This window comes from Siphateles boraxobius, unplaced genomic scaffold, assembly GCF_051911475.1.
Source record: "Siphateles boraxobius isolate OS27281-9 unplaced genomic scaffold, OSU_SipBor_1 11, whole genome shotgun sequence".
Classification (NCBI taxonomy): domain Eukaryota; kingdom Metazoa; phylum Chordata; class Actinopteri; order Cypriniformes; family Leuciscidae; genus Siphateles; species Siphateles boraxobius.
In genome coordinates this window covers 8,877,915-8,892,267 of record NW_027508711.1, presented here as the reverse complement: position 1 = coordinate 8,892,267, position 14,353 = coordinate 8,877,915, and the positions used below count along the sequence as shown (strand labels likewise).

The 14,353-nt window shown below is 37.2% G+C and overlaps 1 long non-coding RNA gene across 1 annotated transcript; it reads left to right on the top strand.

The window, feature by feature from the left end:
- Window positions 1-4,548: 4,548 nt before the first annotated feature.
- Window positions 4,549-7,937, top strand: LOC143701930 (uncharacterized). Its single transcript, XR_013190205.1, has 4 exons — window positions 4,549-4,751; window positions 7,113-7,161; window positions 7,275-7,485; window positions 7,579-7,937. It is a non-coding gene; the product is annotated as an uncharacterized LOC143701930 (long non-coding RNA).
- Window positions 7,938-14,353: the final 6,416 nt, after the last annotated feature.

The following is a 14,353-nucleotide window of genomic DNA, read 5'->3' as shown; positions in this document are numbered from 1 at the left end:
TCTTTAAATTGTTTCTTTTGCTCCAAAGGGAGTGAAGGGGTCATTTTGTTTTGCCACACCGAACACAAGCGACGCTCCAGGCCTGCAACGGTTAGCTTTCAGCTTTTAGCTTTTTTTAACGTTTAGGTTTGAGCTCATTTGCCGGCTAGGACTGGGGTGAATCATGTGTAGTGTGCGTGTGTGTGTGTGTGTGCGCGTGGGCCCGCGTGTGTGCTTCATGATGTGTTATGTTCTGTATTTTAGCCTACAAGTTTCTAGGCTTACTACATTTTGAGGCTATTGAGGTACGTGTAACTTTTTGATTTCTTTTACATTTTGTGGCTAATTCAAACTTGAGGTTTGAGGTGATTTAATTTTATTCAATAAGCTAAGTAAGTATTTGTTGAATACTTTTCTTCATTGATACATTTTATATCTTATTTTTGTTGTTGTTTTGTTTATATTGAGAATTCATTCTTTTGGTGAATTTTATATTTTATTTATTTAGTAAACTCTATTTGTATTTAACATTTCAAAAACTGAGTCGTGATTATTTATTTAGTGTAAGATATCATTGGAAGTAGTATATATGATATGGCAACTGTCAAAATGATTGATTGACAGGTGGGCGTGGCTTTCCTTTGATATTCCCGCCCCTTCCGGTTCCTCCCCTTCCTGCCCCGCCCCTTGATCCGCCCCTTCCAGTTCGGCCCCTTCCTGTTACCTTTGACCTAGTTCCGCCCCATCCGGTTACAGCTTATGTCAAAATGATGGATGATGACCTTTGATCTAGTTCTGCCCCTTGCGGTTACAGCTTCTGTCAAAATGATGGATGTGTGACAGTTAGTTTGATCGTTTGAAGTTCATTTTATCAAGAAAAGGGAGGTATTGGCCTTTGAAGTTAACATAAGCTTTGATGTTACAGTTACAAAGTGATGTGACAATTAGTTTGATCAAGCAAAAAGTGTGACAGTTAGTTTGATTGTTTGAAGTTGGTGCTTTGGTCACCGCATCCCCTAAATATCCCTGAGCTTTATCAAGGGCAGCTGTGAAAGTGATAAGAAAAAATGTTGGAAGTTTATCTGTTCTGTAAAAGAATATAAAATAAAACCTCACACAAAAAGTTTGAATAAAATGTAGAACTATTCACTGAACCAAGCATTTCAGTTTAAATAAAATGGTGAAAGTTTATTTGTTCTTTAAAAGAATATAACATAAAATCTCACACAAAAAGTTTGAATAAAATGGAGCCACAAAAATATTGCAAACAATCCATTGTGTGGATGACCTTGCTCTGTCTTGCACTGACGCTGAGCGCTATGTGTGTGTGTCAAAGCAGTAAAGGATGCGCCGCGTGCACTTATCTGTCTGTTTAGATGAAATAAATTAATCTTACATGTTTTACAGAACTCTAGAAAAATCACACGCTATAACCGGATCTCTCTGAAATGCATCTCCAATTATAATCTTTTTGGCCCGTAACCCAGTTAGGGATGCGTCCGTTGTCTGTATGAGACTGTTAATTAGGTCAGGGACGGGGTCGCCAGATAAGACGCTCACATACGCGGTGCAATGGCGCCATCTAGTGGCCACGGAACACTGTTTTTCTCCATATCCAAATATAAATACAGATGTCCTCAGGCCAAAAATCATCAGAAACATATTTTCCTGACTCAGCTCAATCATCTCTACTTGTCATCAAAATGCAAAACTGTGAGTATTTCTTTTCTCAATATTTTATCTGTTATAATAATATTATTTTGTTCCATCATCTGCACTATGCAATATTGGTATTAGTTTAATATGATTGTTTATACATTATTGTTTTAAACATGGATGCATTGTGCTATTGAAGTTTATCTACTGTAACTCAAATCTCCATTATACTATCTGTTTAATGTTTATCTGTTGATGTTGGTATTTTTTATCATAAAACTATGATTTTTAAAAAACTGTTTTAAACTTTCATTGGACTATGGGGTTTTATCCGTTATAAAAATATGATTTTTAAGGTGGCTGTTCTCATTCCTATGGTGTTTTAATCATGCAATGTGCTATTGCCTTTATTTAATTATTTTTTTATTTTAAAAAAAAACTGTTTATTAGTTTTAAACACTCATTCATTATGATATTGCATTGTTTTATCTGGAAAATTTAGATGTAGAACAGATTGATATAAATGTTTTGTTAGGATAGTTCTATCTGTAATGTGTTTTATTTAAAACACCATTTGTGACTATTACATTGTTTCATCTGAAAGATTTAATTTAAAAAGTATTAAATAAATTTTAATTATATTTTAAAATAAATAAAAATGTAAATCTCTCTTTTCTTTTTAAATTCGCAGCAGCTACTCCGGTGATTGATGCAGACAACACATCGGATGGTAAAACAAGACCCATCGTCAATGTAAAAAATTTTCTAACACCTATGAGAAATCTAATTTATTTATTTATTTATTTATTTTAGATTTCATATATTTTATTACGCAACCCGGCTTCCCCCTGACGGATCACACTCAAGAAGAGAATGAAGACCTCACCAGTGTTGAAGTAGCAGACGCAGCTGACCCCACTCCGGCCCGTGCTGAGGATCAAATAGTCGATAGGACTGATCGGTGAGGTAGAACGATCCGTTTTTCTAGTCTTCTTTCTCAAAGACTCTCCGCTTGGTCCGGGGCGTTGGTCTAAAGCCGAGTCGGTAAGGGCTATTTGATCCTCAGCACGGGCCGGAGTGGGGTCAGCTGCGTCTGCTACTTCAACACTGGTGAGGTCTTCATTCTCTTCTTGAGTGTGATCCGTCAGGGGGAAGCCGGGTTGCGTAATAAAATATATGAAATCTAAAATAAATAAATAAATAAATAAATTAGATTTCTCATAGGTGTTAGAAAATTTTTTACATTGACGATGGGTCTTGTTTTACCATCCGATGTGTTGTCTGCATCAATCACCGGAGTAGCTGCTGCGAATTTAAAAAGAAAAGAGAGAATTACATTTTTATTTATTTTAAAATATAATTAAAATTTATTTAATAATTTATAAAAGAATAGAAAAAGATCAGTCCTCACATCCATCGGTGTCATCGAAAGTGCCGCTCTCGGAATTCGGACCTGGGGAAAAAAATCCTGTTATGAATGGAAACACTTGTAAGTCGTTTTATATGCTTGTTTGATGACACGCCCACAACAGAGGCTTAAAAAAAAAAAAAAAAAAAAAAATATATATATATATATATATATATATATATATATATATATATATATATATATATATATATATAAATAATTAAAAACTAAATTAACTAAAAAAATAAATGATTAAAAAATAAAATTATATAAAAAATTAATGATTAAAAATAAAATATATAATAATCATTATTTTTCAGCATGTTATATCACCCCCGGAACACAAGGAGGCAAAATTTCAGCATAACAATGTTTTATCACCCTGGTACACTAGGGGGCATAATTTCACCAAAACAGGATACTGTTTTAACTCCGGGTGAGCAGGTGGCTCCATAACAGGATGTTATAGCACAACGGTGCACTAGAGGGCGTAATTTCATCAAAACAGGATGTTATATCACAACGGTGCACTAGAGGGCGTAATTTCACCAAAACAGGATGTTATATCACAAAGGTGCACTAGAGGGCGTAATTTCACCATAACAGGATGTTATATCACAACAGTGCACTAGAGGGCGTAATTTCGCCATAACAGGATGTTATATCACAACGGTGCACTAGGGGGTGCAATTTCACCATAACATGACTGTTATAGTTCACTGGGAAAGCAGGTGGCGCAGGGGAGTTGGTTAGTTCCCGTATCAATAACATGGTGTTTAAGACAGTGACTAAAACAAGCTTTTTAGGTCTAAAAATAACATGGCAATATTTCAAAAGTAGATCGATCTGCCTTGTGAAACAGATACGGATCAAAACTAGTTTTGATACATGATGTCAGACATATTTAAGAGCAGTTAGCAACATAGCACGCGCTGTGTGGTGTATTGGCATAATGCTTATATATGCAGGATGTGTATTCATGGGCTCTCATGCTTGGGAGCGGGTATTTAAGTCACGTGATGTGAATTGCACGTGTGGGGAATGTGATGTAATCAACCTGTGATCTGAACACCAGTAAAGTATGTTTGGTAGCATTTGGTGGTTTTGTCTCATGAATACATAACATAAGTTGGCGACGAGGATAAAACTGAGAGGACATGGCGCAAATCGGAAGACTGGATGAGTATAAACCAGAAGACGAGTCCTGGTCCGCGTATATGGAACGCGCAGAATTGTTTATGGTTGCAAATGACGTGGATGATACGAAGCAAGTAGCGACTTTGCTTAGTGCTGTGGGAGCGTCCACATATGGATTACTGCGGAATTTGGTTCAGCCTGAAAAGCCAAAGGATAAAACGTTGGAAGGAATTGTGAATATTCTTAAGGATCATTTTGAACCAAAGCCATTGATAATAGCTGAACGTTTCCGATTTCAGCGTTGTGTTCAAAAGCCCCATGAAACTGTGTCCCAGTATGTGCTGAACTGAAACAATGTGCATCTAAATGTGACTTCGGTGCAAGTTTGGATGAGTCACTACGTGATCGCTTTGTTAGCGGAATCCAAAGTGAAGCATGTCAACGAAGATTGCTTTCGGAGGACACACTCACTTTTGCACAAGCACTTGAAATTGCGCAGAGCATGGAAACTGCACATCGTGATACCCAGCAACTGAGGAAAACCGAGGATTCAGCGGCAGCAGTGCATAAGGTAAATGCAAAGACTGTGTATAATGAGAGACAAGTATGCTATCGTTGTAAAGGGAAAAACCATAATGCTCAGGAATGTTATTTTAAAAATTCGAAGTGTCACAATTGTGGGAAGATTGGACATATAACGAGAGCTTGTTAAGTTAAAGAGAAAGTACATCTCAACAGTAAAGCTACTGAAAAACAAAACAAGCACAAAGTAACTGCTTATATGTATGCTGAAGAGCCAGAGCTGGAAATGTTTTCCATGTTAAGTGAAACTGAGAAACAGCCTTTCCGAGTGAATTTTACTGTGAATCAGCGAGATTTGTTGATGGACATTGATACAGGAGCAGCTGTAAGCATAATTTCGCAACAAGTGTATAAACAATCGTTTGCCCATTTGCCACTGGAGGGAGCTAAAGTAAAGTTAAAGACCTACACTGGTGAATGCATTCCAGTATTGGGTCAATTTATAACTACTGTACAATATGAGGATCAAGTGAATGAGTTACCACTAATTGTAGTGGAAGGGAATGGTCCAAACCTGTGTGGTAGGAACTGGCTCCAGAAAGTAAAATTGAATTGGAAAATAATTCGATATGTGAGTCAAGTTAAGCAGCCTGGGTCTATCAAAGAAGTGCTGGATAAGTATCGTGAAGTCTTTAAGGATGAGCTGGGCACTCTAAAGGACATTAAAGCTACTATTTCAGTGAAACCAGATGTTCCACCCAAGTTTTTTAAAAGTCGTCCTCTTCCCTTTGCTATGAAGGAACGGGTGGAGAAGGAAATTGATAGGCTGGAGAAAGCCAATGTGATATTTCCAGTAAAGTATAGTGAGTGGGCGGCTCCAGTTGTGCCTGTTATTAAAAAAGATTCCACAATCCGCTTATGCGGCGACTACAAAGTCACTGTCAATCAAGCGTCCAATACTGAAGTGTATCCCCTGCCACGGATTGAGGACGTTTTGGCCACTTTGAGTGGAGGGAAGTTGTTTTCCAAGATTGACTTGGCACAAGCATATCAACAGGTTTTACTGGATGATGATTCCAAGAAGTATACGACAATCAACACCCACAAGGGATTATATGTGTATAATCGTCTAGCTTTTGGCATCAGTTCAGCCCCTTCCATTTTTCAACGTATAATGGAAACTTTGATGAAAGATCTGAAAGTGATTGTGTATCTGGATGATTTGTTGATTACAGGTCAGGATGAACAAGAACATCTAACAAACCTTTGTAAAGTCCTACAGCGTCTTCAAGACTCAGGCTTAAGAGTGAAGGAATGTAAGTGTGAGTGGGGACAAACACGAATTGAATACCTGGGCTATGTGATTGATGAAAAAGGGGTGTATCCAACGAAAGACAAGGTAAAAGCCATTCAAGATGCACCAGCACCTTCAAACGTAAAGGAACTGCGAGCTTTTTTAGGCTTGGTAAATTATTATGGACGTTTTGTACCAAATCAGAGCACAGTGTTGGCACCACTGTATAGACTGTTGAAAGAACAAACTACTTGGTGTTGGGGGAAAAAGGAACAAGATGCTTTCAAAAAGTGTAAAGAATTGCTCACAAGTGACAAAGTGTTGGTACATTATGATCCACAACTGCCTTTGACTTTAGCATGTGATGCTTCGGCTTATGGAATTGGTGCAGTGCTTCAGCACGTTATGCCGAATGGTGAAGAACATCCCATTGCATATGCTTCACGGACGTTGTCCCCTGCTGAAAAGAAATATTCACAGATTGAGAAGGAAGCGTTGAGTGTGATCTATGGAGTAAAAAAATTCCATCAATATCTTTGGGGAAGATCTTTTAATTTGATAACGGATCATAGACCATTAGTGACTCTGTTTGGAGAACATAAACACTTCCCAATGATGGCTGCCGCTCGTATTCAGAGGTGGGCTATAATTTTGTCGGCATATGATTATCATATCATGTATCGCAAGGCAGAATGTCATGGAAATGCAGATGGCCTGTCACGAATTCCACTACCTGAAATTACGGATGTGGGAACCGAAGCCATTTCAGAAAATATCAACACTCTTTTGACAAATCATCTTCAAGAAGCTCCTCTAAATGCTGCACAGATTGCCAGAATGACAAGAACAGATCAAGAACTTTCTAAAGTTTTTCGTTATGTCATGGAGGGGTGGCCAATTGAAGTGTCCTATGAACTCTCAGTGGAACAGGGATGTCTGTTATGGGGCACACGAGTGATTGTACCCTTCAAGTTTCGAAAATCAGTGTTACATGAAATTCATTCAGGACATCCTGGCATTGTTAAAATGAAAGCGCTGACTCGTAAATTTGTGTGGTGGCCAAAAATTGATGCAGACATAGAAAGAATTTGCAAGGAATGTCAAATCTGTCAACAGGAACAAAGGATGCCAAGTCACGTCCCTCTTCATCCATGGGAATTCCCGGGTGAGTGTTGGAGAAGGTTGCATGTGGATTTTGCGGGTCCTTTCCTGAACAACATGTTCATGATCGTTGTTGATGCTCATTCTAACTGGTTAGAAGTTTTTCGTATGTCACAGATCACTTCTCAAGCTACAATTACCAGACTGAAGAGATTGTTTTCTGCATATGGATTACCTGAACAAATAGTGACTGATAATGCAACAACTTTTACTTCTGATGAATTCCAAAGATTTGTGAAACAGAATGGTATTCTGCATACCAGGAGTGCACCTAAGCACCCAGCCACAAATGGATTGGCAGAAAGATATGTCCAGACATTTAAGAGAGGTATGAAGAAATTGACTAATGAACAAATGTGCATTGATGATAGACTGTCTTTATTTTTGTTACGATATCGCACAACTCCTAATTGTACCACAGGTCAGTCACCATCTGATTTATTTTTAAAGAGACACATTCGCACCAGGTTGGATTTCCTGAAACCGAACATTCATGAAATGGTTCGTAGAAAACAGTATTTGCAGAAAAATCAACATGACTATCGTGCAAGAGAGAGATCCTTTGCTGTGGATGATTCTGTGTTCCTGCGAAGTACAGTGGAGGGAGGTCCGAAGTGGTTATCTGGAGTGATTACACAGCAGACAGGACCTGTTTCGTACAAGGTACGTGATCCAATATCGGATACTGTGTACAGACGGCATGGTGATCAACTGAGACCACATACCTCATCCTCAGAGATTCCAATGCCACAGGAGGAAAAGGAGACTGCTCAATGTGTTGAACCAAGTCCAGTGGGTCTGCGTCGTTCTAAACGGACTATTACATTACCACAACGTTTTAGAAATTGAGAATTTGAACTAACGTGGTGTGTTTAGTTTTAATGGGGGAGGTAATGTGGTGTATTGGCATAATGCTTATATATGCAGGATGTGTATTCATGGGCTCTCATCCTTGGGAGCGGGTATTTAAGTCACGTGAAGTGAGTTGCACGTGTGGGGAATGTGATGTAATCAACCTGTGATCTGAACACCAGTAAAGTATGTTTGGTAGCATTTGGTGGTTTTGTCTCATGAATACATAACACGCTGCTAAGCTAAACCATGCATTTCTAACAGGAGTGGTGCTAAGGCATGCCTAATAACCGGGAGCGCAGCGCTGTCTTAGTAAATAGATAACAAAACAACGCGATGGTAAAACGCAGATTTAATGCAAACAGAAATTATACATAGCAAAAACAGAATCACAGCATACCTGCTAGCTAAGCAAAACACCGGACACTTCCTGTTAGAAAAGCCTAGTCTTTTCATAATAAAAGTCACTCAATGGTGAAAAAAACCTTAGCATTATAATTTTTAAAGTTTTCTGAAAAAACATACACAGGCCAAACAGAATTGATATCGATCATAAAACAGCATGATAAGAAAAGACAGTGGATGCTACGTGGTTAGAATGACTGTCACAGGTGATGTTTTAAATAAAACATATTGCAGATAGAACATTTATATTAATGATGTTTTAAATCTTTCAGATGAAACAATGTAATAGTCACAAATGGTGTTTTAAATAAAACACATTACAAATAGAACTATCCTAACAAAACATTTATATCAATCTGTTCTACATCTAAATTTTCCGGATAAAACAATGCAATATCATAATGAATGAGTGTTTAAAACTAATAAACAGTTTTTTAAAAAATAAAAAAATAATTAAATAAAGGCAATAGCACATTGCATGATTAAAACACCATAGGAATGAGAACCACCACCTTAAAAATCATATTATTATAACGGATAAAACCCCATAGTCCAATGAAAGTTTAAAACAGTTTTTTAAAAATCATAGTTTTATGATAAAAAATACCAACATCAACAGATAAACATTAAACAGATAGTATAATGGAGATTTGAGTTACAGTAGATAAACTTCAATAGCACAATGCATCCATGTTTAAAACAATAATGTATAAACAATCATATTAAACTAATACCAATATTGTACAGTGCAGATGATGGAACAAAATCATATTATTATAACAGATAAAATATTGAGAAAAGAAATACTCACAGTTTTGCATTTTGATGACAAGTAGAGATGATTGAGCTGAGTCAGGAAAATATGTTTCTGATGATTTTTGGCCTGAGGACATCTGTATTTATATATGGATATGGAGAAAAACAGTGTTCCGTGGCCACTAGATGGCGCCATTGCACCGCGTATGTGAGCGTCTTATCTGGCGACCCCGTCCCTGACCTAATTAACAGTCTCATACAGACAAAGCCTGTATTTCATGTCAAACGGACGCATCCCTAACTGGGTTACGGGCCAAAAAGATTATAATTGGAGATACATTTCAGAGAGATCCGGTTATAGCGTGTGATTTTTCTAGAGTTCTGTAAAACATGTAAGATTAATTTATTTCATCTAAACAGACAGATAAGTGCACGCGGCGCATCCTTTACTGCTTTGACACACACACATAGCGCTCAGCGTCAGTGCAAGACAGAGCAAGGTCATCCACACAATGGATTGTTTGCAATATTTTTGTGGCTCCATTTTATTCAAACTTTTTGTGTGAGATTTTATTTTATATTATTTTAAAGAACAGATAAACTTTCACCATTTTATTTAAACTGAAATGCTTGGTTCAGTGAATAGTTCTACATTTTATTCAAACTTTTTGTGTGAGGTTTTATTTTATATTCTTTTACAGAACAGATAAACTTCCAACATTTTTTCTTATCACTTTCACAGCTGCCCTTGATAAAGCTCAGGGATATTTAGGGGATGCGGTGACCAAAGCACCAACTTCAAACAATCAATCTAACTGTCACACTTTTTGCTTGATCAAACTAACTGTCACATCACTTTGTAACTGTAACATCAAAGCTTATGTTAACTTCAAAGGCCAATACCTCCCTTTTCTTGATCAAATGAACTTCAAACGATCAAACTAACTGTCACACATCCATCACTTTGACAGAAGCTGTAACCGCAAGGGGCGGAACTAGATCAAAGGTCATCATCCATCATTTTGACAGAAGCTGTAACCGGATGGGGCGGAACTAGGTCAAAGGTAACAGGAAGGGGCGGGACTAGGTCAAAGGTAACAGGAAGGGGCGGAACTAGGTCAAAGGTAACAGGAAGGGGAGGAACCGGATGGGGTGGGTCAAGGGGCGGGTCAGTAAGGGGAGGAACCGGACGGGGCGGGGGACGATCAAAGGAAAACCACGCCCATCTGTCAATCAATCATTTTGACAGTTACGATATCATATATACTACTATTGGATAATAGATTGAATATGTAAATTATATTTCATGTGAATAGGGTTTAAGTCAGTTACACACAAGTCTACCGGGTTGTGGTTTAAAAGTTTATTAGTTATTCAAAGCACAAGTAAAGTTACACAAACAGAAATTTAAACAGGAGGTCAGCAAGAATTCTATATATTATATACAGTTTACTGGGATTAATTTAAGAGCGCAGGCAAGCTCTTTAGTACCAGGAAATAGGCCTAGGGGGCGCTACACCATATTGAATTGCATTGCATCATATTTTTCTCCATTGCATTGTATGTATTACATTGAATAGCATCGCGTTGAATCGAATCAAAGTTCAGGTCGCATCGTAATAGTAGTGAATCGTTTTGCATCGCATAATAGCTGCTTATATGTATCTTTAATGTATCGTATCGCTATGCATCGAGATGCGTATGGTATTGGCCTCAGGTATATAGTTTAATATAGAGTTTAGTTTCATTAGTTTCCTATAATGGCAAGTGGTGATCGGAAAAAAAACAACCCCAAAACATTTAATTGAACTTCTTTCTAGTAAAAGATAGATAGATAGATAGATACACGGGCGTAATTTCCTATGGGGACAAGGGGGACATGTCCCCCCCCCACTTTTCAAAATCCCGTTTGTGTCCCCCCCACTTTCAAATTCGTTTATGATTTTTTTATACCGCACGCCGTCATTGCCACGGAGGATCAGGAAATAGACTGCACTGCCGATGCGCGCGTCCGCGGCCAGGAACGTCTCGTCCACACTCTAAAATTAGCTCACCGAAAGTTCTAATGAGCAGGTATCGCGCTGTCTGTGAATGACCTGACGCGCACACACACGACGCACAGAATCCAGTTCTATTTCGTTTCGCGCTTGAATAATAACACACACATTTATGCCAAAATGTCCGTTTTGTGAATTGTATCCTCACAAGAACAGTCTTGAGTTAAATAAAATCTTAAATGAAAGTTAAGAGCAAATGAGAAAATTAAATGCGTAAGATCCTGTCATAAGTGACAGATCTTAAAGGGACAGCAGCCAATTCTGTCTGTCAGTAAAGTTAACCAAAGAACAAAGAGGAACAGAGCAAATTACTCAATGATCTTGTCTAAAGAACGTTTTTAGCTTTAATAAGGATTAATCTATATTTAATTTATAATTTATGCAGTGCAGACTATTTGATAACCTTATTCAATTTCTGTATATTTTGTAGGTCTACCTGTTAGACAGGAAGGGCACAGGTAAATATGACATTTATTATGGGTTTGTGTGAGGATTGTTTAAAGTTCACTTAAATTAAAAGTTGTTATATTTTTGAAGCCTAATAAATGTTTCAAATTTGGGGGGGGGGGGGGGATCCTTTTCATTAGCTATATTAATATCAGTGATACTGGCCTTCATTCATAAAATTCTATACATTCTATACAATTATTTAAAATATACTGTCTTTATGTTGTTTTTACATTACAGTGGGTCTCACATTATTTCAATTTTATTTACACACAAAACATTAATGGTGAACATTTTTGACTTTATAAAATGATTCTCTCAAGTCTTGGCAATCAATAAAAAAGTAAGACATCTTATAGTTATACATAGTTTAGTAGCCTACTTTTATTTTTGGCAGAATTTATCATTATAATCAACTTAATTATTTCCTGGATTTTGTATCACCATAGTCCCTAAATGTGTGTAAATGCAGGAAATGGGATTCAAATCGAAAAAATTTTTCCCAATTTTGTGTCCCCCCCACTTCTCAAACCAAAGTTACACCCTTGGATAGATAGATAGATAGATAGATAGATAGATAGATAGATAGATAGATAGATAGATAGATAGATAGATAGATAGATAGATAGATAGATAGATAGATAGATAGATAGATAGATACCATCCCATGTGGCTTTATGCAGGCCCTTCCAGCAAATAAACAAAGAGAAGCACAGCCAAGGATTACTGGGAAATGGTGTTTGCAGCAGCAGATCCATTGTGAGTTAATAAGAAAGTCCAATAAATCATTTGACCTTTTAAGTAACGGCTGAAATAACCCAGAAGTTTACACATCACAATCCTTCACAATGAGTAAAAACAACAAACCAAGTTCCTAAATATGAGATAAACCCAATCTAGACAGGTTCTTAGGCCACACCAAGATCTAGCAGCTGAGGATGCCAACAAAAACAGTATTTAAAATATATATATATATGGGATGGAAAAATAAACTTTTATGAACATTTCACATTTCTACATTATTAATTAGATACGGAGGAATAGTTTTTAACTTTATAGTTAGTCATTTTACAAGTTAATACATTTAATGTGTCACTCACAGGCAAAGCTGGCATGAATATTTTTACATAGAGTTGTGACAGACTGTTGAGAGAGAAAGAGAAACAATCACACACAGTTAAAGAACAGTTACTTTGACTGTAGGACCATGGGATTTGCCAAAATTACAATAACGAATGGTTTATATTTAGTTTTGAAAGCCACTGAATAACAATAACAGGCAACTGTGAGAAACTAGACAGATATGAATGCTAACGTTCATAATACTTGCATAGCAATTATGTACTATACACATCACAGTATTTTACCAGCAGATTTCAAGTTTTGCTAAACTGCCATTCAAAAGTTTTTGAAAGAAGTTCAGATGCTGCATTTATTTTATTCAAAAATATAGAAAAACAGTAATATTGTGAAATATTATTACAATTTATAATAACTGTTTTATTTAGCGCCTGCTAAATGAATACATGTAAATTTAAAGACCCCCTGTTTTGAAAATCAAGTTTTAATATTGTTTATATGTCTATGTGGTGTTTTTAATATGATTTAAAGGATTAGTTCACCCAAAAATGAAAATTCTGTCATTAATTACTCCCCCTCGTGTTGTTCCAAACCCGTAAGACCTTCGATTATCTTCGGAACACAAATTAAGATTTTTTGATGAAATCAGAGAGCTTTCTGTCCCTCCATTGACAGCAACATCATTGCAACTTTCTTGGCCCAGAAAGGTAGTAAAAACCTTGTTAAAATAGTCAATGTAACTACAGTGGTTCAACCTTAATAGTATGAAGCGACGAGAATACTTTTTGTGCACAACCCCCCCCCCATTTTATCATGTTTTTACCACCTTTCTGGGCCTTGCAAGTTGCAATGACATTGCTGTCAATGAAGCGACAGAAAGCTCTGAGATTTATTCAGAAATATCTTAATTTGTGTTCCGAAGATGAACAAAGATCTTAAGGGTTTAGAACGACACTGAGTAATTAATGACAGAATTCTCATTTTTGGGTGAACTAACCCTTTAAGACAAACCATCTGCAAATTAATTTGTCAACATCATTGTTGAGTATTTTTAAATATTTTAAAACGACAATGAACAAAACACAGTCTCAAAAACACGGTTTAAAATTGCCGTTGTTCTCTAAGTCACAGGTATGTTGTAACAAATCCCGTCACGAGGGCGGCAGGCTTTAGCATGTCATTAACTATGCTGTGAAGCAGGGGGGTCCAAGATAAGCCAGGATCCCTTTCGAAAGGAAAATCACATAGTGTGACCAGGAAGTATAAAAGGGGCACCTAGAGAACATGTCATCCTCTTTTCGTCATCAGGGACTAGTTTGCTTGATACTGAAGGAAATTATGAATTTATTAGGAAATTATTACCTATGTCCAAGATGCTTGACACCTGGCGACACACATACCTTTTCCACAACACTATGTTTTCTGTTTGGGTGAGGAGCACGACTGATCGGTCCTTGAGGGGTCCATGTGCGCCAACTGTGAGCGTTGTTCCTATAAAACATTCCACTCTCGTCTGTTTCCCTTCTCGAAGGAAGAAGGACAGTAATGTGCACCCCGCGCCCCATGGTTCGAGTCCCGCTCACGCTGAGGTGGAGATGA